General features: G+C 42.1%; 96 pseudogenes; all 96 read right to left on the bottom strand.

Annotated features, from left to right (window-relative positions):
• Positions 1–16: 16 nt before the first annotated feature.
• LOC142706035 (5S ribosomal RNA) lies at positions 17–135 on the bottom strand (annotated as a pseudogene).
• A 67-nt stretch (positions 136–202) lies between these two features.
• Positions 203–321, bottom strand: LOC142706210 (5S ribosomal RNA; annotated as a pseudogene).
• Positions 322–388: 67 nt separating this feature from the next.
• LOC142706033 (5S ribosomal RNA) lies at positions 389–507 on the bottom strand (annotated as a pseudogene).
• A 67-nt stretch (positions 508–574) lies between these two features.
• LOC142706291 (5S ribosomal RNA) lies at positions 575–693 on the bottom strand (annotated as a pseudogene).
• Positions 694–934: 241 nt separating this feature from the next.
• Positions 935–1,053, bottom strand: LOC142705987 (5S ribosomal RNA; annotated as a pseudogene).
• Positions 1,054–1,120: 67 nt separating this feature from the next.
• LOC142705982 (5S ribosomal RNA) lies at positions 1,121–1,239 on the bottom strand (annotated as a pseudogene).
• A 67-nt stretch (positions 1,240–1,306) lies between these two features.
• Positions 1,307–1,425, bottom strand: LOC142706669 (5S ribosomal RNA; annotated as a pseudogene).
• A 67-nt stretch (positions 1,426–1,492) lies between these two features.
• LOC142706668 (5S ribosomal RNA) lies at positions 1,493–1,611 on the bottom strand (annotated as a pseudogene).
• Positions 1,612–1,678: 67 nt separating this feature from the next.
• LOC142706560 (5S ribosomal RNA) lies at positions 1,679–1,797 on the bottom strand (annotated as a pseudogene).
• A 67-nt stretch (positions 1,798–1,864) lies between these two features.
• On the bottom strand, positions 1,865–1,983 carry LOC142706049 (5S ribosomal RNA; annotated as a pseudogene).
• A 67-nt stretch (positions 1,984–2,050) lies between these two features.
• LOC142706412 (5S ribosomal RNA) lies at positions 2,051–2,169 on the bottom strand (annotated as a pseudogene).
• A 253-nt stretch (positions 2,170–2,422) lies between these two features.
• Positions 2,423–2,541, bottom strand: LOC142706381 (5S ribosomal RNA; annotated as a pseudogene).
• Positions 2,542–2,608: 67 nt separating this feature from the next.
• On the bottom strand, positions 2,609–2,727 carry LOC142706628 (5S ribosomal RNA; annotated as a pseudogene).
• Positions 2,728–2,794: 67 nt separating this feature from the next.
• LOC142706582 (5S ribosomal RNA) lies at positions 2,795–2,913 on the bottom strand (annotated as a pseudogene).
• Positions 2,914–2,980: 67 nt separating this feature from the next.
• Positions 2,981–3,099, bottom strand: LOC142706225 (5S ribosomal RNA; annotated as a pseudogene).
• A 67-nt stretch (positions 3,100–3,166) lies between these two features.
• LOC142706224 (5S ribosomal RNA) lies at positions 3,167–3,285 on the bottom strand (annotated as a pseudogene).
• Positions 3,286–3,352: 67 nt separating this feature from the next.
• LOC142706451 (5S ribosomal RNA) lies at positions 3,353–3,471 on the bottom strand (annotated as a pseudogene).
• Positions 3,472–3,538: 67 nt separating this feature from the next.
• On the bottom strand, positions 3,539–3,657 carry LOC142706662 (5S ribosomal RNA; annotated as a pseudogene).
• Positions 3,658–3,724: 67 nt separating this feature from the next.
• Positions 3,725–3,843, bottom strand: LOC142706095 (5S ribosomal RNA; annotated as a pseudogene).
• A 67-nt stretch (positions 3,844–3,910) lies between these two features.
• On the bottom strand, positions 3,911–4,029 carry LOC142706102 (5S ribosomal RNA; annotated as a pseudogene).
• Positions 4,030–4,096: 67 nt separating this feature from the next.
• LOC142706421 (5S ribosomal RNA) lies at positions 4,097–4,215 on the bottom strand (annotated as a pseudogene).
• Positions 4,216–4,282: 67 nt separating this feature from the next.
• On the bottom strand, positions 4,283–4,401 carry LOC142706223 (5S ribosomal RNA; annotated as a pseudogene).
• Positions 4,402–4,468: 67 nt separating this feature from the next.
• On the bottom strand, positions 4,469–4,587 carry LOC142706486 (5S ribosomal RNA; annotated as a pseudogene).
• Positions 4,588–4,654: 67 nt separating this feature from the next.
• LOC142706286 (5S ribosomal RNA) lies at positions 4,655–4,773 on the bottom strand (annotated as a pseudogene).
• Positions 4,774–4,840: 67 nt separating this feature from the next.
• On the bottom strand, positions 4,841–4,959 carry LOC142706184 (5S ribosomal RNA; annotated as a pseudogene).
• A 67-nt stretch (positions 4,960–5,026) lies between these two features.
• On the bottom strand, positions 5,027–5,145 carry LOC142706115 (5S ribosomal RNA; annotated as a pseudogene).
• A 67-nt stretch (positions 5,146–5,212) lies between these two features.
• On the bottom strand, positions 5,213–5,331 carry LOC142706290 (5S ribosomal RNA; annotated as a pseudogene).
• Positions 5,332–5,398: 67 nt separating this feature from the next.
• On the bottom strand, positions 5,399–5,517 carry LOC142706584 (5S ribosomal RNA; annotated as a pseudogene).
• A 67-nt stretch (positions 5,518–5,584) lies between these two features.
• Positions 5,585–5,703, bottom strand: LOC142706353 (5S ribosomal RNA; annotated as a pseudogene).
• A 67-nt stretch (positions 5,704–5,770) lies between these two features.
• LOC142706475 (5S ribosomal RNA) lies at positions 5,771–5,889 on the bottom strand (annotated as a pseudogene).
• Positions 5,890–5,956: 67 nt separating this feature from the next.
• On the bottom strand, positions 5,957–6,075 carry LOC142706233 (5S ribosomal RNA; annotated as a pseudogene).
• A 67-nt stretch (positions 6,076–6,142) lies between these two features.
• Positions 6,143–6,261, bottom strand: LOC142705972 (5S ribosomal RNA; annotated as a pseudogene).
• A 67-nt stretch (positions 6,262–6,328) lies between these two features.
• Positions 6,329–6,447, bottom strand: LOC142706456 (5S ribosomal RNA; annotated as a pseudogene).
• A 67-nt stretch (positions 6,448–6,514) lies between these two features.
• Positions 6,515–6,633, bottom strand: LOC142706221 (5S ribosomal RNA; annotated as a pseudogene).
• Positions 6,634–6,700: 67 nt separating this feature from the next.
• On the bottom strand, positions 6,701–6,819 carry LOC142706073 (5S ribosomal RNA; annotated as a pseudogene).
• Positions 6,820–6,886: 67 nt separating this feature from the next.
• LOC142706493 (5S ribosomal RNA) lies at positions 6,887–7,005 on the bottom strand (annotated as a pseudogene).
• Positions 7,006–7,072: 67 nt separating this feature from the next.
• LOC142706127 (5S ribosomal RNA) lies at positions 7,073–7,191 on the bottom strand (annotated as a pseudogene).
• Positions 7,192–8,298: 1,107 nt separating this feature from the next.
• Positions 8,299–8,417, bottom strand: LOC142706001 (5S ribosomal RNA; annotated as a pseudogene).
• A 253-nt stretch (positions 8,418–8,670) lies between these two features.
• On the bottom strand, positions 8,671–8,789 carry LOC142705992 (5S ribosomal RNA; annotated as a pseudogene).
• A 67-nt stretch (positions 8,790–8,856) lies between these two features.
• Positions 8,857–8,975, bottom strand: LOC142706220 (5S ribosomal RNA; annotated as a pseudogene).
• Positions 8,976–9,042: 67 nt separating this feature from the next.
• LOC142706454 (5S ribosomal RNA) lies at positions 9,043–9,161 on the bottom strand (annotated as a pseudogene).
• A 67-nt stretch (positions 9,162–9,228) lies between these two features.
• LOC142706326 (5S ribosomal RNA) lies at positions 9,229–9,347 on the bottom strand (annotated as a pseudogene).
• A 67-nt stretch (positions 9,348–9,414) lies between these two features.
• On the bottom strand, positions 9,415–9,533 carry LOC142706430 (5S ribosomal RNA; annotated as a pseudogene).
• Positions 9,534–10,716: 1,183 nt separating this feature from the next.
• LOC142706219 (5S ribosomal RNA) lies at positions 10,717–10,835 on the bottom strand (annotated as a pseudogene).
• A 67-nt stretch (positions 10,836–10,902) lies between these two features.
• LOC142706337 (5S ribosomal RNA) lies at positions 10,903–11,021 on the bottom strand (annotated as a pseudogene).
• A 67-nt stretch (positions 11,022–11,088) lies between these two features.
• LOC142706300 (5S ribosomal RNA) lies at positions 11,089–11,207 on the bottom strand (annotated as a pseudogene).
• Positions 11,208–11,274: 67 nt separating this feature from the next.
• Positions 11,275–11,393, bottom strand: LOC142706637 (5S ribosomal RNA; annotated as a pseudogene).
• A 67-nt stretch (positions 11,394–11,460) lies between these two features.
• Positions 11,461–11,579, bottom strand: LOC142706177 (5S ribosomal RNA; annotated as a pseudogene).
• Positions 11,580–11,646: 67 nt separating this feature from the next.
• Positions 11,647–11,765, bottom strand: LOC142706198 (5S ribosomal RNA; annotated as a pseudogene).
• A 67-nt stretch (positions 11,766–11,832) lies between these two features.
• Positions 11,833–11,951, bottom strand: LOC142706246 (5S ribosomal RNA; annotated as a pseudogene).
• Positions 11,952–12,018: 67 nt separating this feature from the next.
• Positions 12,019–12,137, bottom strand: LOC142706448 (5S ribosomal RNA; annotated as a pseudogene).
• Positions 12,138–12,390: 253 nt separating this feature from the next.
• LOC142706545 (5S ribosomal RNA) lies at positions 12,391–12,509 on the bottom strand (annotated as a pseudogene).
• Positions 12,510–12,762: 253 nt separating this feature from the next.
• Positions 12,763–12,881, bottom strand: LOC142706217 (5S ribosomal RNA; annotated as a pseudogene).
• A 67-nt stretch (positions 12,882–12,948) lies between these two features.
• LOC142706261 (5S ribosomal RNA) lies at positions 12,949–13,067 on the bottom strand (annotated as a pseudogene).
• Positions 13,068–13,134: 67 nt separating this feature from the next.
• Positions 13,135–13,253, bottom strand: LOC142706285 (5S ribosomal RNA; annotated as a pseudogene).
• A 67-nt stretch (positions 13,254–13,320) lies between these two features.
• On the bottom strand, positions 13,321–13,439 carry LOC142706634 (5S ribosomal RNA; annotated as a pseudogene).
• A 67-nt stretch (positions 13,440–13,506) lies between these two features.
• On the bottom strand, positions 13,507–13,625 carry LOC142706268 (5S ribosomal RNA; annotated as a pseudogene).
• Positions 13,626–13,692: 67 nt separating this feature from the next.
• Positions 13,693–13,811, bottom strand: LOC142706267 (5S ribosomal RNA; annotated as a pseudogene).
• A 67-nt stretch (positions 13,812–13,878) lies between these two features.
• Positions 13,879–13,997, bottom strand: LOC142706707 (5S ribosomal RNA; annotated as a pseudogene).
• A 67-nt stretch (positions 13,998–14,064) lies between these two features.
• Positions 14,065–14,183, bottom strand: LOC142706490 (5S ribosomal RNA; annotated as a pseudogene).
• Positions 14,184–14,250: 67 nt separating this feature from the next.
• On the bottom strand, positions 14,251–14,369 carry LOC142706534 (5S ribosomal RNA; annotated as a pseudogene).
• A 67-nt stretch (positions 14,370–14,436) lies between these two features.
• LOC142706388 (5S ribosomal RNA) lies at positions 14,437–14,555 on the bottom strand (annotated as a pseudogene).
• Positions 14,556–14,808: 253 nt separating this feature from the next.
• LOC142706216 (5S ribosomal RNA) lies at positions 14,809–14,927 on the bottom strand (annotated as a pseudogene).
• A 67-nt stretch (positions 14,928–14,994) lies between these two features.
• Positions 14,995–15,113, bottom strand: LOC142706714 (5S ribosomal RNA; annotated as a pseudogene).
• Positions 15,114–15,180: 67 nt separating this feature from the next.
• LOC142706215 (5S ribosomal RNA) lies at positions 15,181–15,299 on the bottom strand (annotated as a pseudogene).
• A 67-nt stretch (positions 15,300–15,366) lies between these two features.
• Positions 15,367–15,485, bottom strand: LOC142706533 (5S ribosomal RNA; annotated as a pseudogene).
• Positions 15,486–15,552: 67 nt separating this feature from the next.
• On the bottom strand, positions 15,553–15,671 carry LOC142706630 (5S ribosomal RNA; annotated as a pseudogene).
• A 67-nt stretch (positions 15,672–15,738) lies between these two features.
• On the bottom strand, positions 15,739–15,857 carry LOC142706301 (5S ribosomal RNA; annotated as a pseudogene).
• A 67-nt stretch (positions 15,858–15,924) lies between these two features.
• LOC142706110 (5S ribosomal RNA) lies at positions 15,925–16,043 on the bottom strand (annotated as a pseudogene).
• A 67-nt stretch (positions 16,044–16,110) lies between these two features.
• On the bottom strand, positions 16,111–16,229 carry LOC142706236 (5S ribosomal RNA; annotated as a pseudogene).
• A 67-nt stretch (positions 16,230–16,296) lies between these two features.
• Positions 16,297–16,415, bottom strand: LOC142706080 (5S ribosomal RNA; annotated as a pseudogene).
• Positions 16,416–16,482: 67 nt separating this feature from the next.
• Positions 16,483–16,601, bottom strand: LOC142706305 (5S ribosomal RNA; annotated as a pseudogene).
• A 67-nt stretch (positions 16,602–16,668) lies between these two features.
• LOC142706585 (5S ribosomal RNA) lies at positions 16,669–16,787 on the bottom strand (annotated as a pseudogene).
• A 253-nt stretch (positions 16,788–17,040) lies between these two features.
• LOC142706715 (5S ribosomal RNA) lies at positions 17,041–17,159 on the bottom strand (annotated as a pseudogene).
• Positions 17,160–17,226: 67 nt separating this feature from the next.
• Positions 17,227–17,345, bottom strand: LOC142705995 (5S ribosomal RNA; annotated as a pseudogene).
• A 67-nt stretch (positions 17,346–17,412) lies between these two features.
• LOC142706214 (5S ribosomal RNA) lies at positions 17,413–17,531 on the bottom strand (annotated as a pseudogene).
• Positions 17,532–17,598: 67 nt separating this feature from the next.
• On the bottom strand, positions 17,599–17,717 carry LOC142706213 (5S ribosomal RNA; annotated as a pseudogene).
• Positions 17,718–17,784: 67 nt separating this feature from the next.
• On the bottom strand, positions 17,785–17,903 carry LOC142706547 (5S ribosomal RNA; annotated as a pseudogene).
• Positions 17,904–17,970: 67 nt separating this feature from the next.
• On the bottom strand, positions 17,971–18,089 carry LOC142706607 (5S ribosomal RNA; annotated as a pseudogene).
• A 67-nt stretch (positions 18,090–18,156) lies between these two features.
• On the bottom strand, positions 18,157–18,275 carry LOC142706181 (5S ribosomal RNA; annotated as a pseudogene).
• A 67-nt stretch (positions 18,276–18,342) lies between these two features.
• Positions 18,343–18,461, bottom strand: LOC142706232 (5S ribosomal RNA; annotated as a pseudogene).
• A 253-nt stretch (positions 18,462–18,714) lies between these two features.
• Positions 18,715–18,833, bottom strand: LOC142706212 (5S ribosomal RNA; annotated as a pseudogene).
• A 67-nt stretch (positions 18,834–18,900) lies between these two features.
• LOC142706222 (5S ribosomal RNA) lies at positions 18,901–19,019 on the bottom strand (annotated as a pseudogene).
• A 253-nt stretch (positions 19,020–19,272) lies between these two features.
• On the bottom strand, positions 19,273–19,391 carry LOC142706211 (5S ribosomal RNA; annotated as a pseudogene).
• Positions 19,392–19,458: 67 nt separating this feature from the next.
• LOC142706209 (5S ribosomal RNA) lies at positions 19,459–19,577 on the bottom strand (annotated as a pseudogene).
• Positions 19,578–19,830: 253 nt separating this feature from the next.
• Positions 19,831–19,949, bottom strand: LOC142705983 (5S ribosomal RNA; annotated as a pseudogene).
• Positions 19,950–20,016: 67 nt separating this feature from the next.
• Positions 20,017–20,135, bottom strand: LOC142706067 (5S ribosomal RNA; annotated as a pseudogene).
• Positions 20,136–20,202: 67 nt separating this feature from the next.
• On the bottom strand, positions 20,203–20,321 carry LOC142706693 (5S ribosomal RNA; annotated as a pseudogene).
• Positions 20,322–20,388: 67 nt separating this feature from the next.
• LOC142706471 (5S ribosomal RNA) lies at positions 20,389–20,507 on the bottom strand (annotated as a pseudogene).
• Positions 20,508–20,574: 67 nt separating this feature from the next.
• On the bottom strand, positions 20,575–20,693 carry LOC142706208 (5S ribosomal RNA; annotated as a pseudogene).
• Positions 20,694–20,760: 67 nt separating this feature from the next.
• On the bottom strand, positions 20,761–20,879 carry LOC142706360 (5S ribosomal RNA; annotated as a pseudogene).
• Positions 20,880–20,946: 67 nt separating this feature from the next.
• LOC142706501 (5S ribosomal RNA) lies at positions 20,947–21,065 on the bottom strand (annotated as a pseudogene).
• A 67-nt stretch (positions 21,066–21,132) lies between these two features.
• LOC142706429 (5S ribosomal RNA) lies at positions 21,133–21,251 on the bottom strand (annotated as a pseudogene).
• A 253-nt stretch (positions 21,252–21,504) lies between these two features.
• Positions 21,505–21,623, bottom strand: LOC142706231 (5S ribosomal RNA; annotated as a pseudogene).
• Positions 21,624–21,690: 67 nt separating this feature from the next.
• Positions 21,691–21,809, bottom strand: LOC142706119 (5S ribosomal RNA; annotated as a pseudogene).
• Positions 21,810–21,876: 67 nt separating this feature from the next.
• Positions 21,877–21,995, bottom strand: LOC142705988 (5S ribosomal RNA; annotated as a pseudogene).
• Positions 21,996–22,189: the final 194 nt, after the last annotated feature.

Below are 22,189 nucleotides of genomic sequence, written 5' to 3'. Positions count from 1 at the left end.
AAACGACATAATAAAAATTCAACCGCACCACGGATTCCCAGACAGTCTCCCACACTGGTACTAGCGAGGCCTTAAGCTGTGTAACTTCTGCGTTCTGACGAGAGAAGGCACATTCAGCTTAGAATGGCCATTGACGTTAAATGCTTTAATCCATAGTCCTATTTAATCTATTGTGAAACAAAATCTAAACAACATAATAAAAAGTCAACCGCACCACGGATTCCCAGACAGTCTCCCACACTGGTACTAGCGAGGCCTTAAGCTGTGTAACTTCTGCGATCTGACGAGAGCAGGTACATTCAGCTTAGAATGGCCATTGACATTAAATGTTTTAATCCATAGTCCTTTTTAATCGATTGTGAAACAAAATCTAAACGACATAATAAAAAGTCAACCGCACCACGGATTCCCAGACAGTCTCCCACACTGGTACTAGCGAGGCCTTAAGCTGCGTAATTTCTGCGATCTGACGAGAGCAGGCACATTCAGCTTAGAATGGCCATTGACATTAAATGCTTTAATCCACAGTCCTTTTTAATCGATTGTGAAACAAAATCTAAACGACATAATAAAAAGTCAACCGCACCACGGATTCCCAGACAGTCTCCCACACTGGTACTAGCGAGGCCTTAAGCTGTGTAACTTCTGCGATCAGACGAGAGCAGGGACATTCAGCTTAGAATGGCCATTGACATTAAATGCTTTAATCCATAGTCCTTTTTAATCGATTGTGAAACAAAATCTAAACGACATAATAAAAATTCAACCGCACCACGGATTCCCAGACAGTTACTAGCGAGGTGTTAAGCTGTGTAACTTCTGCGATCTAACGAGAGCAGGGACATTCAGCTTAGAATGGCCATTGACATTAAATGCTTTAATCCATAGTCCTTTTTAATCGATTGTGAAACAAAATCTAAACGACATAATAAAAAGTCAACCGCACCACGGATTCCCAGACAGTCTCCCACACTGGTACTAGCGAGGCCTTAAGCGGTGTAACTTCTGCGATCTGACGAGAGCAGGCACATTCAGCTTAGAATGGCCATTAAAATTAAAAGCCTTAATCCATAGTCCTATTTAATCTATTGTGAAACAAAATCTAAACAACACAATAAAAATTCAACCGCACCACGGATTCCCAGACAGTCTCCCACACTGATACTAGCGAGGCCTTAAGCTGTGTAACTTCTGCGATCTGACGAGAGCAGGGACATTCAGCTTAGAATGGCCATTGACATTAAATGCTTTAATCCATAGTCCTTTTTTATCGATTGTGAAATAAAATCTAAACGACATAATAAAAATTCAACCGCACCACGGATTCCCAGACAGTCTCCCACACTGTTACTAGCGAGGCCTTAAGCTGTGTAACTTCTGCGTTCTGACGAGAGCAGGCACATTCAGCTTAGAATGGCCATTGACGTTAAATGCTTTAATCCATAGTCCTATTTAATCTATTGTGAAACAAAATCTAAACGACATAATAAAAAGTCAACCGCACCACGGATTCCCAGACAGTCTCCCACACTGGTACTAGCGAGGCGTTTAGCTGTGTAACTTCTGCGATCTAACGAGAGCAGGTACATCCAGCTTAGAATGGCCATTGACATTAAAAGTCTTAATCCATAGTCCTATTTAATCTATTGTGAAACAAAATCTAAACAACATAATAAAAAGTCAACCGCACCACGGATTCCCAGACAGTCTCCCACACTGGTACTAGCGAGGACTTAAGCTATGTAACTTCTGCGTTCTGACGAGAGCAGGCACATTCAGCTTAGAATGGCCATTGACGTTAAATGCTTTAATCCATAGTCCTTTTTAATCGATTGTGAAACAAAATCTAAACGACATAATAAAAATTCAACCGCACCACGGATTCCTAGACAGTCTCCCACACTGGTACTAGCGAGGCCTTAAGCAGTGTAACTTCTGCGATCTGACGAGAGCAGGCACATTCAGCTTAGAATGGCCATTGACATTAAATGCTTTAATCCATAGTCCTTTTTAATCGATTGTGAAACAAAATCTAAACGACATAATAAAAAGTCAACAGCACCACGGATTCCCAGACAGTCTCCCACACTGGTACTAGCGAGGCCTTAAGCTGTGTAACTTCTGCGATCTGATGAGAGCAGGGACATTCAGCTTAGAATGGCCATTAACATTAAATGCTTTAATCCATAGTCCTTTTTAATCGATTGTGAAACAAAATCTAAACGACATAATAAAAATTCAACCGCACAACGGATTCCGAGACAGTCTCCCACACTGGTACTAGCGAGGCCTTAAGCTGGGTAACTTCTGCGATCTGACGAGAGCAGGCACATTCAGCTTAGAATGGCCATTGACTTTAAATGCTTTAATCCATAGTCCTATTTAATCGATTGTGAAACAAAATCTAAACGACATAATAAAAAGTCAACCGCACCACGGATTCCCAGACAGTCTCCCACACTAGTACTAGCGAGGCCTTAAGCTGTGTAACTTCTGCGATCTGACGAGAGCAGGCACATTCAGCTTAGAATGGCCATTGACATTAAATGCTTTAATCCATAGTCCTTTTTAATCGATTGTGAAACAAAATCTAAACGACATAATAAAAAGTCAACCGCACCACGGATTCCCAGACAGTCTCCCACACTGGTACTAGCGAGGGCTTAAGCTGTGTAATTTCTGCGTTCTGACGAGAGCAGGCACATTCAGCTTAGAATGGCCATTTACGTTAAATGCTTTAATCCATAGTCCTATTTAATCTATTGTGAAACAAAATCTAAACGACATAATAAAAAGTCAACCGCGCCACGGATTCCCAGACAGTCTCCCACACTGGTACTAGCGAGGCCTTAAGCTGTGTAATTTCTGCGATCTGGCGAGAGCAGGCACATTCAGCTTAGAATGGCCATTGACATTAAATGCTTTAATCCATAGTCCTTTTTAATCGATTGTGAAACAAAATCTAAACGACATAATAAAAAGTCAACCGCACCACGGATTCCCAGACAGTCTCCCACACTGGTACTAGCGAGGCCTTAAGCTGTGTAACTTCTGCGATCTGACGAGAGCAGGCACATTCAGCTTAGAATGGCCATTGACATTAGAGGCTTTAATCCATAGTCCTTTTTAATCGATTGTGAAACAAAATCTAAACGACATAATAAAAAGTCAACCGCACCACGGATTCCCAGACAGTCTCCCACACTGGTACTAGCGAGGCCTTAAGCTGTGTAACTTCTGCGATCTGACGAGAGCAGGCACATTCAGCTTAGAATGGCCATTGACATTAAAAGCCTTAATCCATAGTCCTATTTAATCTATTGTGAAACAAAATCTAAACAACATAATAAAAAGTCAACTGCACCACGGATTCCCAGACAGTCTCCCACACTGGTACTAGCCAGGCCTTAAGCTGTGTAACTTCTGCGATCTGACGAGAGCAGGGACATTCAGCTTAGAATGGCCATTGACGTTAAATTCTTTAATCCATAGTCCTTTTTAATCGATTGTGAAACAAAATCTAAACGACATAATAAAAATTCAACCGCACCACGGATTCCCAGACAGTCTCCCACACTGGTACTAGCGAGGCCTTAAGCTGTGTAACTTCTGCGTTCTGACTAGAGCAGGCACATTCAGCTTAGAATGGCCATTGACGTTAAATGCTTTAATCCATAGTCCTATTTAATCTATTGTGAAACAAAATCTAAACGACATAATAAAAAGTCAACCGCACCACGGATTCCCAGACAGTCTCCCACACTGGTACTAGCGAGACCTTAAGCTGTGTAACTTCTGCGATCTGACGAGAGAAGGCACATTCAGCTTAGAATGGCCATTGACGTTAAATGCTTTAATCCATAGTCCTATTTAATCTATTGTGAAACAAAATCTAAACGACATAATAAAAAGTCAACCGCACCACGGATTCACAGACAGTCTCCCACACTGGTACTAGCGAGGCCTTAAGCTGTGTAACTTCTGCGATCTGACGAGAGAAGGCACATTCAGCTTAGAATGGCCATTGACGTTAAATGCTTTAATCCATAGTCCTATTTAATCTATTGTGAAACAAAATCTAAACTACATAATAAAAAGTCAACCGCACCACGGATTCACAGACAGTCTCCCACACTGGTACTAGCGAGGCCTTAAGCTGTGTAACTTCTGCGATCTGACGAGAGCAGGCACATTCAGCTTAGAATGGCCATTGACGTTAAATGCTTTAATCCATAGTCCTATTTAATCTATTGTGAAACAAAATCTAAACGACATAATAAAAAGTCAACCGCACCACGGATTCCCAGACAGTCTCCCACACTGGTACTAGCGAGGCCTTAAGCTGTGTAACTTCTGCGATCTGACGAGAGCAGGCACATTCAGCTTAGAATGGCCATTGACGTTAAATGCTTTAATCCATAGTCCTATTTAATCTATTGTGAAACAAAATCTAAACGACATAATAAAAAGTCAACCGCACCACGGATTCCCAGACAGTCTCCCACACTGGTACTAGCGAGGCCTTATGCTGTGTAACTTCTGCGATCTGACGAGAGCAGGCACATTCAGCTTAGAATGGCCATTGACATTAAATGCTTTAATCCATAGTCCTTTTTAATCGATTGTGAAACAAAATCTAAACGACATAATAAAAAGTCAACCGCACCACGGATTCCCAGACAGTCTCCCACACTGGTACTAGCGAGGCCTTAAGCTGTGTAACTTCTGCGATCTGACGAGAGCAGGGACATTCAGCTTAGAATGGCCATTGACATTAAATGCTTTAATCCATAGTCCTTTTTAATCGATTGTGAAACAAAATCTAAACGACATAATAAAAATTCAACCGCTCCACGGATTCCCAGACAGTCTCCCACACTGGTACTAGCGAGGCCTTAAGCTGTGTAACTTCTGCAATCTGACGAGAGCAGGGACATTCAGCTTAGAATGGCCATTGACATTAAATGCTTTAATCCATAGTCCTTTTTAATCGATTGTGAAACAAAATCTAAACGACATAATAAAAAGTTAACCGCACCACGGATTCCCAGACAGTCTCCCACACTGGTACTAGGGAGGCGTTAAGCTGTGTAACTTCTGCGATCTAACGAGAGCAGGCACATTCAGCTTAAAATGGCCATTAACATTAAATGCTTTAATCCATAGTCCTTTTTAATCGATTGTGAAACAAAATCTAAACGACATAATAAAAAGTCAACCGCACCACAGATTCCCAGACAGTCTCCCACACCGGTACTAGCGAGGCCTTAAGCTGTGTAACTTCTGCGATCTGACGAGAGCAGGTACATACAGCTTAGAATGGCCATTGACATTAAAAGCCTTAATCCATAGTCCTATTTAATCTATTGTGAAACAAAATCTAAACAACATAATAAAAAGTCAACCGCACCACGGATTCCCAGACAGTCTCCCACACTGGTACTAGCGAGGCCCTAAGCTGTGTAACTTCTGCGATCTGACGAGAGCAGGGACATTCAGTTTAGAATGGCCATTGACATTAAATGCTTTAATCCATAGTCCTTTTTAATCGATTGTGAAACAAAATCTAAACGACATAATAAAAATTCAACCGCACCACGGATTCCCAGACAGTCTCCCACACTGGTACTAGCGAGGCCTTAAGCTGTGTAACTTCTGCGTTCTGACGAGAGCAGGCACATTCAGCTTAGAATGGCCATTGACGTTAAATGCTTTAATCCATAGTCCTATTTAATCTATTGTGAAACAAAATCTAAACGACATAATAAAAAGTCAACCGCACCACGGATTCCCAGACAGTCTCCCACACTGGTACTAGCGAGGCCTTAAGCTGTGTAACTTCTGCGATCTGACGAGAGCAGGCACATTCAGCTTAGAATGGCCTTTGACATTAAATGCTTTAATCCATAGTCCTTTTTAATCGATTGTGAAACAAAATCTAAACGACATAATAAAAAGTCAACCGCACCACGGATTCCCAGACAGTCTCCCACACTGGTACTAGCGAGGCCTTAAGCTGTGTAACTTCTGCGATCTGACGAGAGCAGGAACATTCAGCTTAGAATGGCCATTGACATTAAAAGCCTTAATCCATAGTCCTATTTAATCTATTGTGAAACAAAATCTAAACAACATAATAAAAAGTCAACCGCACCACGGATTCCCAGACAGTCTCCCACACTGGTACTAGCGAGGCCCTAAGCTGTGTAACTTCTGCGATCTGACGAGAGCAAGGACATTCAGTTTAGAATGGCCATTGACATTAAATGCTTTAATCCATAGTCCTTTTTAATCGATTGTGAAACAAAATCTAAACGACATAATAAAAATTCAACCGCACCACGGATTCCCGGACAGTCTCCCACACTGGTACTAGCGAGGCCTTAAGCTGTGTAACTTCTGCGTTCTGACGAGAGCAGGCACATTCAGCTTAGAATGGCCATTGACGTTAAATGCTTTAATCCATAGTCCTATTTAATCTATTGTGAAACAAAATCTAAACGACATAATAAAAAGTCAACCGCACCACGGATTCCCAGACAGTCTCCCACACTGGTACTAGCGAGGCCTTAAGCTGTGTAACTTCTGCGATCTGACGAGAGCAGGCACATTCAGCTTAGAATGGCCATTGACATGAAATGCTTTAATCCATAGTCCTTTTTAATCGATTGTGAAAAAAAATCTAAACGACATAATAAAACGGCAACCGCACCACGGATTCCCAGACAGTCTCCCACACTGGTACTAGCGAGGCATTAAGCTGTGTAACTTCTGCGATCTGACGAGAGCAGGCACATTCAGCTTAGAATGGCCATTGACATTAAAAGCCTTAATCCATAGTCCTATTTAATCTATTGTGAAACAAAATCTAAACAACATAATAAAAAGTCAACTGCACCACGCATTCCCAGACAGTCTCCCACACTGGTACCAGCGAGGCCTTAAACTGTGTAACTTCTGCGATCTGACGAGAGCAGGGACATTCAGCTTAGAATGGCAATTGACATTAAATGCTTTAATCCATAGTCCTTTTTAATCGATTGTGAAACAAAATCTAAACGACATAATAAAAACTCAACCACACCACAGATTCCCAGACAGTCTCCCACACTGGTACTAACGAGGCCTTAGGCTGTGTAACTTCTGCGATCTGACGAGAGCAGGCACATTCAGCTTAGAATGGCCATTGACATTAAATGCTTTAATCCATAGTCCTTTTTAATCGATTGTGAAACAAAATCTAAACGACATAATAAAAAGTCAACAGCACCACGGATTCCCAGACAGTCTCCCACACTGGTACTAGCGAGGCCTTAAAGGAACAGTGTCATCACAAATTATTTTTTTATATGTTAAAGATGTTAGTGCTTTAATAAAAACGTTTATATTCATTTGTGTGTTTGTGTTTTACTTTTTCTTATTTTTACACTTTTTCTTCCCTATGGGGGCTGCCATTTTTTGTTCCATTTCTGTGTGTGTCGATTAACGACACATACAGACATGGAATACGGCAGCCACAGTCCCATAGGGACTGCGAACGGCTCCCGTCCCATTGACTGCAGTGTACGGCGTCTGTGTGGGAACTGCGCATGCGCCGCTCCCACACAGTCCTATTCTAAATTGGCGCCGTCCGGCGCCATTTTCCTGTGGACCGGAAGTCGCGGCCGGACAGTAATATTACTACTTCCGGTCGCGGCTTCCGGATTTGTGCACTTGCACCAGCGGCAGCAAACGGAGCGGACGGGCCGGAGGGAGCCGCGGCGGCAGGAGCAGGTAAGAGATTTCAATGTATGTTCGTGTTTGTGTGTGTTTACTACTGTATGTAAACCTACTACACTGTGGGTTAGCTCAAAAAATGGCGACACACAGTGTAGGAGGTTACATCGTTCAAACCCCTCGTTTATCCCGGCACTAGCCAGGATAAAGGAGGGGGGATGCTGAGAGCTCACTAGAGCGAGGGCTTTTAACCCAATGTTGCAATGCTGCAATTTTGGGAACAGCTCCATCTAGTGACCAAAAATGGGAAGTATTATAAATTAGAAATAATTTATAATATTTCCTGGACTCGTGCAAAAAAATAAAAAAAATTTGAACAATGTTTAATCACCCACACACTAAATGTTTAATTTTTAAAAAAAAAACATGTTTTTCTGGCAACACATTCCCTTTAAGCTGTGTAACTTCTGCGATCTGACGAGAGCAGTGACATTCAGCTTAGAATGGCCATTGACATTAAATGCTTTAATCCATAGTCCTTTTTAATCGATTGTGAAACAAAATCTAAACGACATAATAAAAATTCAACCGCACCACGGATTCCGAGACAGTCTCCCACACTGGTACTAGCGAGGCCTTAAGCTGGGTAACTTCTGCGATCTGACGAGAGCAGGCACATTCAGCTTAGAATGGCCATTGACGTTAAATGATTTAATCCATAGTCCTATTTAATCTATTGTGAAACAAAATCTAAACGACATAATAAAAATTCAACCGCACAACGGATTCCGAGACAGTCTCCCACACTGGTACTAGCGAGGCCTTAAGCTGTGTAACTTCTGCGATCTGACGAGAGCAGGGACATTCAGTTTAGAATGGCCATTGACATTAAATGCTTTAATCCATAGTCCTTTTTAATCGATTGTGAAACAAAATCTAAACGACATAATAAAAATGCAACCGCACCACGGATTCCCAGACAGTCTCCCACACTGGTACTAGCGAGGCCTTAAGCTGTGTAACTTCTGCGTTCTGACGAGAGCAGGCACATTCAGCTTAGAACGGCTATTGACGTTAAATGCTTTAATCCATAGTCCTATTTAATCTATTGTGAAACAAAATCTGAACGACATAATAAGAAGTCAACCGCACCACGGATTCCCAGACAGTCTCCCACACTGGTACTAGCGAGGCCTTAAGCTGTGTAACTTCTGCGATCTGACGAGAGCAGGCACATTCAGCTTAGAATGGCCATTGACGTTAAATGTTTTAATCCATAGTCCTATTTAATCTATTGTGAAACAAAATCTAAACGAAATAATAAAAAGTCAACCGCACCACGGATTCCCAGACAGTCTACCACACTGGTACTAGCGAGGCGTTAAGCTGTTTAACTTCTGCGATCTAACGAGAGCATGCACATTCAGCTTACAATGGCCATTGACATTAAGTGCTTTAATCCATAGTCCTTTTTAATCGATTGTGAAACAAAATCTAAACGACATAATAAAAAGTCAACCACACCACGGATTCCCAGACAGTCTCCCACACTGGTACTAGCGAGGCCTTAAGCTGTGTAACTTCTGCGATCTGACGAGAGCAGGCACATTCAGCTTAGAATGGCCATTGACATTAAAAGCCTTAATCCATAGTCCTATTTAATCTATTGTGAAACAAAATCTAAACAACATAATAAAAAGTTAACCGCACCACGGATTCCCAGACAGTCTCCCACACTGGTACTAGCGAGGCCTTAAGCTGTGTAACTTCTGCGATCTGACGAGAGCAGGCACATTCAGCTTAGAATGGCCATTGACGTTAAATGCTTTAATCCATAGTCCTATTTAATCTATTGTGAAACAAAATCTAAACGACATAATAAAAAGTCGACCACACCACGGATTCCCAGACAGTCACCCACACTGGTACTAGCGAGGCGTTAAGCTGTGTAACTTCTACGATCTAACGAGAGCAGGCACATTCAGCTTAGAATGGCCATTGACATTAAATGCTTTAATGCATAGTCCTTTTTAATCGATTGTGAAACAAAATCTAAACGACATAATAAAAAGTCAACCGCACCACGGATTCCCAGACAGTCTCCCACACTGGTAGGAGCGAGGCCTTAAGCTGTGTAACTTCTGCGATCTGACGAAAGCAGGCACATTCAGCTTAGAATGGCCAATGACATTAAAAGCCTTAATCCATAGTCCTATTTAATCTATTGTGAAACAAAATCTAAACAACATAATAAAAAGTCAACCGCACCATGCATTCCCAGACAGTCTCCCTCACTGGTACCAGCGAGGCCTTAAGCTGTGTAACTTCTGCGATCTGACGAGAGCAGAGACATTCAGCTTAGAATGGCCATTGACATTAAAGGCTTTAATCCATAGTCCTTTTTAATCGATTGTGAAACAAAATCTAAACGACATAATAAAAACTCAACCGCACCACGGATTCCCAGACAGTCTCCCACACTGGAACTAGCGAGGCCTTAAACTGTGTAACTTCTGCGTTGATACGAGAGCAGGCACATTCAGCTTAGAATGGCCATTGACGTTAAATGCTTTAATCCATAGTCCTATTTAATCTATTGTGAAACAAAATCTAAACGACATAATAAAAAGTCAACCGCACCACGGATTCCCAGAAAGTCTCCCACACTGGTACTAGCGAGGCGTTAAGCTGTGTAACTTCTGCGATTTAACGAGAGCAGGCACATTCAGCTTAGAATGAGCATTGACTTTAAATGCTTTAATCCATAGTCCTTTTTAATCGATTGTGAAACAAAATCTAAACGACATAATAAAAATTCAACCGCACAACGGATTCCGAGACAGTCTCCCACACTGGTACTAGCGAGGCCTTAAGCTGGGTAACTTCTGCGATCTGACGAGAGCAGGCACATTCAGCTTAGAATGGCCATTGACATTAAATGCTTTAATCCATAGTCCTTTTTAATCGATTGTGAAACAAAATCTAAACGACATAATAAAAAGTCAACCGCACCACGGATTCCCAGACAGTCTCCCACACTGGTACTAGCGAGGCCTTAAGCTGTGTAACTTCTGCGATCTGACGAGAGCAGGCACATTCAGCTTAGAATGGCCATTGACATTAAAGGCTTTAATCCATAGTCCTTTTTAATCGATTGTGAAACAAAATCTAAACGACATAATAAAAAGTCAACCGCACCACAGATTCCCAGACAGTCTCCCACACTGGTACTAGCGAGGTCTTAAGCTGTGTAACTTCTGCGTTCGGACGAGAGCAGGCACATTCAGCTTAGAATGGCCATTGACGTTAAATGCTTTAATCCATAGTCCTTTTTAATCGATTGTGAAACAAAATCTAAACGACATAATAAAAAGTCAACCGCACCACGGATTCCCAGACAGTCTCCCACACTGGTACTAGCGAGGCCTTAAGCTGTGTAACTTCTGCGATCTGACGAGAGCAGGCACATTCAGCTTAGAATGGCCATTAACATTAAATGCTTTAATCCATAGTCCTTTTTAATCGATTGTGAAACAAAATCTAAACGACATAATAAAAGTTCAACCGCACCACGGATTCCCAGACAGTCTCCCACACTGGTACTAGCGAGGCCTTAAGCTGTGTAACTTCTGCGTTCTGACTAGAGCAGGCACATTCAGCTTAGAATGGCCATTGACGTTAAATGCTTTAATCCATAGTCCTATTTAATCTATTGTGAAACAAAATCTAAACGACATAATAAAAAGTCAACCGCACCACGGATTCCCAGACAGTCTCCCACACTGGTACTAGCGAGGCGTTAAGCTGTGTAACTTCTGCGATCTAACGAGGGCAGGCACATTCAGCTTAGAATGGCCATTGACATTAAAAGCCTTAATCCATAGTCCTATTTAATCTATTGTGAAACAAAACCTAAACAACATAATAAAAAGTCAACCGCACCACGGATTCCCAGACAGTCTCCCACACTGGTACTAGCGAGGCCTTAAGCTGTGTAACTTCTGCGATCTGACGAGAGCAGGTACATTCAGCTTAGAATGGCCATTGACATTAAATGCTTTAATCCATAGTCCTTTTTAATCTGTTGTGAAACAAAATCTAAACGACATAATAAAAAGTCAACCGCACCACGGATTCCCAGACAGTCTCCCACACTGGTACTAGCGAGGCCTTAAGCTGTGTAACTTCTGCGTTCTGACGAGAGCAGGCACATTCAGCTTAGAATGGCCATTGACGTTAAATGCTTTAATCCATAGTCCTATTTAATCTATTGTGAAACAAAATCTAAACGACATAATAAAAAGTCAACCGCACCACGGATTCCCAGACAGTCTCCCACACTGGTACTAGCGAGGCCTTAAGCTGTGTAACTTCTGCGATCTGACGAGAGCACGCACATTCAGCTTAGAATGGCCATTGACGTTAAATGCTTTAATCCATAGTCCTATTTAATCTATTGTGAAACAAAATCTAAACGACATAATAAAAAGTCAACCGCACCACGGATTCCCAGACAGTCTCCCGCACTGGTACTAGCGAGGCGTTAAGCTGTGTAACTTCTGCGATCTAACGAGGGCAGGCACATTCAGCTTAGAATGGCCATTGACATTAAATGCTTTAATCCATAGTCCTTTTTAATCGATTGTAAAACAAAATCTAAACGACATAATAAAAAGTCAACCGCACCACGGATTCCCAGACAGTCTCCCACACTGGTACTAGCGAGGACTTAAGCTGTGTAACTTCTGCGATCTGACGAGAGCAGGGACATTCAGCTTAGAATGGCCATTGACATTAAATGCTTTAATCCATAGTCCTTTTTAATCGATTGTGAAACAAAATCTAAACGACATAATAAAAATTCAACCGCACCACGGATTCCCAGACAGTCTCCCACACTGGTACTAGCGAGGCCTTAAGCTGTGTAACTTCTGCGTTGTGACGAGAGCTGGCACATTCAGCTTAGAATGGCCATTGACGTTAAATGCTTTAATCCATAGTCCTATTTAATCTATTGTGAAACAAAATCTAAACAACATAATAAAAAGTCAACCGCACCACGGATTCCCAGACAGTCTCCCACACTGGTACTAGCGAGGCCTTAAGCTGTGTAACTTCTGCGATCTGACGAGAGCAGGCACATTCAGCTTAGAATGGCCATTGACATTAAATGCTTTAATCCATAGTCCTTTTTAATCGATTGTGAAACAAAATCTAAACGACATAATAAAAAGTCAACCGCACCACGGATTCCCAGACAGTCTCCCACACTGGTACTAGTGAGGCCTTAAGCTGTGTAACTTCTGCGATCTGACGAGAGCAGGCACATTCAGCTTAGAATGGCCATTGACATTAAATTCTTTAATCCATAGTCCTTTTTAATCGATTGTGAAACAAAATCTAAACGACATAATAAAAAGTCAACCGCACCACGGATTCCCAGACAGTCTCCCACACTGGTACTAGCGAGGCCTTAAGCTGTGTAACTTCTGCGATCTGACGAGAGCAGGGACATTCAGCTTAGAATGGCCATTGACATTAAATGCTCTAATCCATAGTCCTTTTTAATCGATTGTGAAACAAAATCTAAACGACATAATAAAAATTCAACCGCTCCACGGATTCCCAGACAGTCTCCCACACTGGTACTAGCGAGGCCTTAAGCTGTGTAACTTCTGCGATCTGACGAGAGCAGGCACATTCAGCTTAGAATGGCCATTGACGTTAAATGCTTTAATCCATAGTCCTATTTAATCTATTGTGAAACAAAATCTAAACGACATAATAAAAAGTCAACCGCACCACGGATTCCCAGACAGTCACCCACACTGGTACTAGCGAGGCCTTAAACTGTGTAACTTCTGCGATCTGACGAGAGCAGGCACATTCAGCTTAGAATGGCCATTGACATTAAAAGCCTTAATCCATAGTCCTATTTAATCTATTGTGAAACAAAATCTAAACAACATAATAAAAAGTCAACCGCACCACGGATTCCCAGACAGTCACCCACACTGGTACTAGCGAGGCCTTAAACTGTGTAACTTCTGCGATCTGACGAGAGCAGGCACATTCAGCTTAGAATGGCCATTGACATTAAATGCTTTAATCCATAGTCCTTTTTAATCGATTGTGAAACAAAATCTAAACGACATAATAAAAAGTCAACCGCACCACGGATTCCCAGACAGTCTCCCACACTGGTACTAGCAAGGCCCTAAGCTGTGTAACTTCTGCGATCTGACGAGAGCAGGGACATTCAGTTTAGAATGGCCATTGACATTAAATGCTTTAATCCATAGTCCTTTTTAATCGATTGTGAAACAAAATCTAAACGACATAATAAAAAGTCAACCGCACCACGGATTCCCAGACAGTCTCCCACACTGGTACTAGCGAGGCCTTAAGCTGTGTAACTTCTGCTATCTGACGAGAGCAGGCACATTCAGCTTAGAATGGCCATTGACATTAAAAGCTGTAATCCATAGTCCTATTTAATCTATTGTGAAACAAAATCTAAACGACATAATAAAAAGTCAACCGCACCACGCATTCCCAGACAGTCTCCCACACTGGTACCAGCGAGGCCTTAAGCTGTGTAACTTCTGCGATCTGACGAGAGCAGGGACATTCAGCTTAGAATGGCCATTGACGTTAAAGGCTTTAATCCATAGTCCTTTTTAATCGATTGTGAAACAAAATCTAAACGACATAATAAAAACTCAACCGCACCACGCATTCCCAGACAGTCTCCCACACTGGTACTAGCGAGGCCTTAAGCTGTGTAACTTCTGCGTTCGGACGAGAGCAGGCACATTCAGCTTAGAATGGCCATTGACGTTAAATGCTTTAATCCATAGTCCTATTTAATCTATTGTGAAACAAAATCTAAACGACATAATAAAAACTCAACCGCACCACGGATTCCCAGACAGTCTCCCACACTGGTACTAGCGAGGCCTTAAGCTGTGTAACTTCTGCGTTTGGACGAGAGCAGGCACATTCAGCTTAGAATGAGCACTGACTTTAAATGCTTTAATCCATAGTCCTTTTTAATCGATTGTGAAACAAAATCTAAACGACATAATAAAAAGTCAACCGCACCACGGATTCCCAGACAGTCTCCCACACTGGTACTAGCGAGGCCTTAAGCTGTGTAACTTCTGCGATCTGACGAGAGCAGGCACATTCAGCTTAGAATGGCCATTGACATTAAAAGCCTTAATCCATAGTCCTATTTAATCTATTGTGAAACAAAATCTAAACAGCATAATAAAAAGGCAACCGCACCACGGATTCCCAGACAGTCTCCCACACTGGTACTAGCGAGGACTTAAGCTATGTAACTTCTGCGTTCTGACGAGAGCAGGCACATTCAGCTTAGAATGGCCATTGACATTAAATGCTTTAATCCATAGTCCTTTTTAATCGATTGTGAAACAAAATCTAAACGACATAATAAATAGTCAACCGCACCACGGATTCCCAGACAGTCTCCCACACTGGTACTAGCGAGGCCTTAAGCTGTGTAACTTCTGCGATCTGACGAGAGCAGGCACATTCAGCTTAGAATGGCCATTGACATTAAAAGCCGTAATCCATAGTCCTATTTAATCTATTGTGAAACAAAATCTAAACAACATAATAAAAAGTCAACCGCACCACGCATTCCCAGACAGTCTCCCACACTGGTACCAGCGAGGCCTTAAGCTGTGTAACTTCTGCGATCTGACGAGAGCAGGGACATTCAGCTTAGAATGGCCATTGACATTAAAGGCTTTAATCCATAGTCCTTTTTAATCGATTGTGAAACAAAATCTAAACGACATAATAAAAAGTCAACCGCACCACGGATTCCCAGACAGTCTCCCACACTGGTACTAGCGAGGACTTAAGCTATGTAACTTCTGCGATCTGACGAGAGCAGGCACATTCAGCTTAGAATGGCCATTGACGTTAAATGCTTTAATCCATAGTCCTATTTAATCTATTGTGAAACAAAATCTAAACGACATAATAAAAAGTCAACCGCACCACAGATTCCCAGACAGTCTCCCACACTGGTACTAGCGAGGCCTTAAGCTGTGTAACTTCTGCGATCTGACGAGAGCAGGCACATTCAGCTTAGAATGGCCATTGACGTTAAATGCTTTAATCCATAGTCCTATTTAATCTATTGTGAAACAAAATCTAAACGAGATAATAAAAAGTCAACCGCACCACGGATTCCCAGACAGTCTCCCACACTGGTACTAGCGAGGCGTTAAGCTGTGTAACTTCTGCGATCTAACGAGGGCAGGCACATTCAGCTTAGAATGGCAATTGACGTTAAATGCTTTAATCCATAGTCCTTTTTAATCGATTGTGAAACAAAATCTAAACGACATAATAAAAAGTCAACCGCACCACAGATTCCCAGACAGTCTCCCACACTGGTACTAGTGAGGCCTTAAGCTGTGTAACTTCTGCGATCTGACGAGAGCAGGCACATTCAGCTTAGAATGGCCATTGACATTAAAAGCCTTAATCCATAGTCCTATTTAATCTATTGTGAAACAAAATCTAAACAACATAATAAAAAGTCAACCGCACCACGGATTCCCAGACAGTCTCCCACACTGATACTAGCGAGGCCTTAAGATATGTAACTTCTGCGATCTGACGAGAGCAGGCACATTCAGCTTAGAATGGCCATTGACATTAAATGCTTTTATCCATAGTCCTTTTTAATCGATTGTGAAACAAAATCTAAACGACATAATAAAAAGTCAACCGCACCACGGATTCCCAGACAATCTCCCACACTGGTACTAGCGAGGCCTTAAGCTGTGTAACTTCTGCGTTCTGACGAGAGCAGGCACATTCAGCTTAGAATGGCCATTGACGTTAAAGGCTTTAATCCATAGTCCTATTTAATCTATTGTGAAACAAAATCTAAACGACATAATAAAAAGTCAACCACACCACGGATTCCCAGACAGTCTCCCACACTGGTACTAGCGAGGCCTTAAGCTGTGTAACTTCTGCGATCTGACGAGAGCACGCACATTCAGCTTAGAATGGCCATTGACGTTAAATGCTTTAATCCATAGTCCTATTTAATCTGTTGTGAAACAAAATCTAAACGACATAATAAGAAGTCAACCGCACCACAGATTCCCAGACAGTCTCCCACACTGGTACTAGCGAGGCGTTAAGCTGTGTAACTTCTGCGATCTAACGAGGGCAGGCACATTCAGCTTAGAATGGCCATTGACATTAAATGCCTTAATCCATAGTCCTTTTTAATCGATTGTGAAACAAAATCTAAACGACATAATAAAAAGTCAACTGCACCACGGATTTCCAGACAGTCTCCCACACTGGTACTAGAGAGGCCTTAAGCTGTGTAACTTCTGCGATCTGACGAGAGCAGGGACATTCAGCTTAGAATGGCCATTGACATTAAATGCTTTAATCCATAGTCCTTTTTAATCGATTGTGAAACAAAATCTAAACGACATAATAAAAATTCAACCGCACCACGGATTCCCAGACAGTCTCCCACACTGGTACTAGCGAGGCCTTAAGCTGTGTAACTTCTGCGTTCTGACGAGAGCTGGCACATTAAGCTTAGAATGGCCATTGACGTTAGATGCTTTAATCCATAGTCCTATTTAATCTATTGTGAAACAAAATCTAAACGACATAATAAAAAGTCAACCGCACCACGGATTCCCAGACAGTCTCCCACACTGGTACTAGCGAGGCCTTAAGCTGTGTAACTTCTGCGATCTGACGAGAGCAGGCACATTCAGCTTAGAATGGCCATTGACATTAAATGCTTTAATCCATAGTCCTTTTTAATCGATTGTGAAACAAAATCTAACCGACATAATAAAAAGTCAACCGCACCACGGATTCCCAGACAGTCTCCCACACTGGTACTAGCGAGGCCTTAAGCTGTGTAACTTCTGCGATCTGACGAGAGCAGGCACATTCAGCTTAGAATGGCCATTGACATTAAAAGCCTTAATCCATAGTCCTATTTAATCTATTGTGAAACAAAATCTAAACAACATAATAAAAAGTCAACTGCACCACGCATTCCCAGACAGTCTCCCACACTGGTACCAGCGAGGCCTTAAGCTGTGTAACTTCTGCGATCTGACGAGAGCAGGGACATTCAGCTTAGAATGGCCATTGACATTAAAGGCTTTAATCCATAGTCCTTTTTAATCGATTGTGAAACAAAATCTAAACGACATAATAAAAACTCAACCGCACCACAGATTCCCTGACAGTCTCCCACACTGGTACTAGCGAGGCCTTAAGCTGTGTAACTTCTGCGTTCGGACGAGAGCAGGCACATTCAGCTTAGAATGGCCATTGACGTTAAATGCTTTAATCCATAGTCATATTTAATCTATTGTGAAACAAAATCTAAACGACATAATAAAAAGTCAACCGCACCACGGATTCCCAGACAGTCTCCCACACTGGTACTAGCGAGGCGTTAAGCTGTGTAACTTCTGCGCTCTAACGAGAGCAGGCACATTCAGCTTAGAATTGCCATTGACTTTAAATGCTTTAATCCAGAGTCCTTTTTAATCGATTGTGAAACAAAATCTAAACGACATAATAAAAAGTCAACCGCACCACGGATTCCCAGACAGTCTCCCACACTGGTACTAGCGAGGCCTTAAGCTGTGTAACTTCTGCGATCTGACGAGAGCAGGAACATTCAGCTTAGAATGGCCATTGACATTAAAAGCCTTAATCCATAGTCCTATTTAATCTATTGTGAAACAAAATCTAAACAACATAATAAAAATCAAACCGCACCACAGATTCCCAGACAGTCTCCCACACTGGTACTAGCGAGGACTTAAGCTATGTAACTTCTGCGTTCTGACGAGGGCAGGCACATTCAGCTTAGAATGGCCTTTGACATTAAATGCTTTAATCCATAGTCCTTTTTAATCGATTGTGAAACAAAATCTAAACGACATAATAAAAAGTCAACCGCACCACGGATTCCCAGACAGTCTCCCACACTGGTACTAGCGAGGCCTTAAGCTGTGTAACTTCTGCGATCTGACGAGAGCAGGCACATTCAGCTTAGAATGGCCATTGACATTAAAAGCCGTAATCCATAGTCCTATTTAATCTATTGTGAAACAAAATCTAAACAACATAATAAAAAGTCAACCGCACCACGGATTCCCAGACAGTCTCCCACACTGGTACTAGCGAGGCCTTAAGCTGTGTAACTTCTGCGTTCGGACGAGAGCAGGCACATTCAGCTTAGAATGGCCATTGACGTTAAATGCTTTAATCCATAGTCCTATTTAATCTATTGTGAAACAAAATCTAAACAACATAATAAAAAGTCAACCGCACCACGGATTCCCAGACAGTCTCCCACACTGGTACTAGCGAGGCGTTAAGCTGTGTAACTTCTGCGATCTAACGAGAGCAGGCACATTCAGCTTAGAATGAGCATTGACTTTAAATGCTTTAATCCATAGTCCTTTTTAATCGATTGTGAAACAAAATCTAAACGACATAATAAAAAGTCAACCGCACCACGGATTCCCAGACAGTCTCCCACACTGGTACTAGCGAGGCCTTAAGCTGTGTAACTTCTGCGATCTGACGAGAGCAGGCACATTCAGCTTAGAATGGCCATTGACATTAAAAGCCTTAATCCATAGTCCTATTTAATCTATTGTGAAACAAAATCTAAACAACATAATAAAAAGTCAACCGCACCACGGATTCCCAGACAGTCTCCCACACTGGTACTAGCGAGGCCTTAAGCTGTGTAACTTCTGCGATCTGACGAGAGCAGGCACATTCAGCTTAGAATGGCCATTGACGTTAAATGCTTTAATCCATAGTCCTATTTAATCTGTTGTGAAACAAAATCTAAACGACATAATAAAAAGTCAACCGCACCACAGATTCCCAGACAGTCTCCCACACTGGTACTAGCGAGGCGTTAAGCTGTGTAACTTCTGCGATCTAACGAGGGCAGGCACATTCAGCTTAGAATGGCCATTGACATTAAATGCTTTAATCCATAGTCCTTTTTAATCGATTGTGAAACAAAATCTAAACGACATAATAAAAAGTCAACTGCACCACGGATTTCCAGACAGTCTCCCACACTGGTACTAGCGAGGCCTTAAGCTGTGTAACTTCTGCGATCTGACGAGGGCAGGCACATTCAGCTTAGAATGGCCATTGACGTTAAATGCTTTAATCCATAGTCCTATTTAATCTATTGTGAAACAAAATCTAAACAACATAATAAAAAGTCAACCGCACCACGGATTCCCAGACAGTCTCCCACACTCGTACTAGCGAGGCGTTAAGCTGTGTAACTTCTGCGATCTGACGAGAGCAGGCACATTCAGCTTAGAATGGCCATTGACATTAAATGCTTTAATCCATAGTCCTTTTTAATCGATTGTGAAACAAAATCTAAACGACATAATAAAAAGTCAACCGCACCACGGATTCCCAGACAGTCTCCCACACTGGTACTAGCGAGGCGTTAAGCTGTGTAACTTCTGCGATCTGACGAGAGCAGGGACATTCAGCTTAGAATGGCCATTGACATTAAAGGCTTTAATCCATAGTCCTTTTTAATCGATTGTGAAACAAAATCTAAACGACATAATAAAAACTCAACCGCACCACAGATTCCCAGACAGTCTCCCACACTGGTACTAGCGAGGCCTTAAGCTGTGTAACTTCTGCGTTCGGACGAGAGCAGGCACATTCAGCTTAGAATGGCCATTGACGTTAAATGCTTTAATCCATAGTCATATTTAATCTATTGTGAAACAAAATCTAAACGACATAATAAAAAGTCAACCGCACCACGGATTCCCAGACAGTCTCCCACACTGGTACTAGCGAGGCCTTAAGCTGTGTAACTTCTGCGATCTGACGAGAGCAGGCACATTCAGCTTAGAATGGCCATTGACTTTAAAAGCCTTAATCCATAGTCCTATTTAATCTATTGTGAAACAAAATCTAAACAACATAATAAAAAGTCAACCGCACCACGCATTCCCAGACAGTCTCCCACCCGGGTACCAGCGAGGCCTTAAGCTGTGTAACTTCTGCGATCTGACGAGAGCAGGCACATTCAGCTTAGAATGGCCATTGACGTTAAATGATTTAATCCATAGTCCTATTTAATCTATTGTGAAACAAAATCTAAACGACATAATAAAAAGTCAACCTCACCACAGATTCCCAGACAGTCTCCCACACTGGTACTAGCGAGGCCTTAAGCTGTGTAACTTCTGCGTTCGGACGAGAGCAGGCACATTCAGCTTAGAATGGCCATTGACGTTAAATGTTTTAATCCATAGTCCTATTTAATCTATTGTGAAACAAAATCTAAACGACATAATAAAAAGTTAACCGCACCACGGATTCCCAGACAGTCTCCCACACTGGTACTAGCGAGGCCTTAAGCTGTGTAACTTCTGCGATCTGACGAGAGCAGGCACATTCAGCTTAGAATGGCCATTGACGTTAAATGCTTTAATCCATAGTCCTATTTAATCTATTGTGAAACAAAATCTAAACGAGATAATAAAAAGTCAACCGCACCACGGATTCCCAGACAGTCTCCCACACTGGTACTAGCGAGGCGTTAAGCTGTGTAACTTCTGCGATCTAACGAGGCCAGGCACATTCAGCTTAGAATGGCAATTGACGTTAAATGCTTTAATCAATAGTCCTTTTTAATCGATTGTGAAACAAAATCTAAACGACATAATAAAAAGTCAACCGCACCACGGATTCCCAGACAGTCTCCCACACTGGTACTAGCGAGGCCTTAAGCTGTGTAACTTCTGCGATCTGACGAGAGCAGGAACATTCAGCTTAGAATGGCCATTGACATTAAAAGCCTTAATCCATAGTCCTATTTAATCTATTGTGAAACAAAATCTAAACAACATAATGAAAAGTCAACCGCACTACGGATTCCCAGACAGTCTCCCACACTGATACTAGCGAGGCCTTAAGCTATGTAACTTCTGCGATCTGACGAGAGCAGGCACATTCAGCTTAGAATGGCCATTGACATTAAATGCTTTAATCCATAGTCCTTTTTAATCGATTGTGAAACAAAATCTAAACGACATAATAAAAAGTCAACCGCACCACGGATTCCCAGACAGTCTCCCACACTGGTACTAGCGAGGCCTTAAGCTGTGTAACTCCTGCGATCTGACGAGAGCACGCACATTCAGCTTAGAATGGCCATTAACGTTAAATGCTTTAATCCATAGTCCTATTTAATCTATTGTGAAACAAAATCTAAACGACATAATAAAAAGTCAACCGCACCACAGATTCCCAGACAGTCTCCCACACTGGTACTAGCGAGGCGTTAAGCTGTGTAACTTCTGCGATCTAACGAGGGCAGGCACATTCAGCTTAGAATGGCCATTGACATTAAATG

This window comes from Rhinoderma darwinii, unplaced genomic scaffold, assembly GCF_050947455.1.
Source record: "Rhinoderma darwinii isolate aRhiDar2 unplaced genomic scaffold, aRhiDar2.hap1 Scaffold_3422, whole genome shotgun sequence".
NCBI lineage: Eukaryota > Metazoa > Chordata > Amphibia > Anura > Rhinodermatidae > Rhinoderma > Rhinoderma darwinii.
Note: the sequence above shows the minus strand (reverse complement) of the source record. Positions and strands in the feature narration are given on the sequence as shown.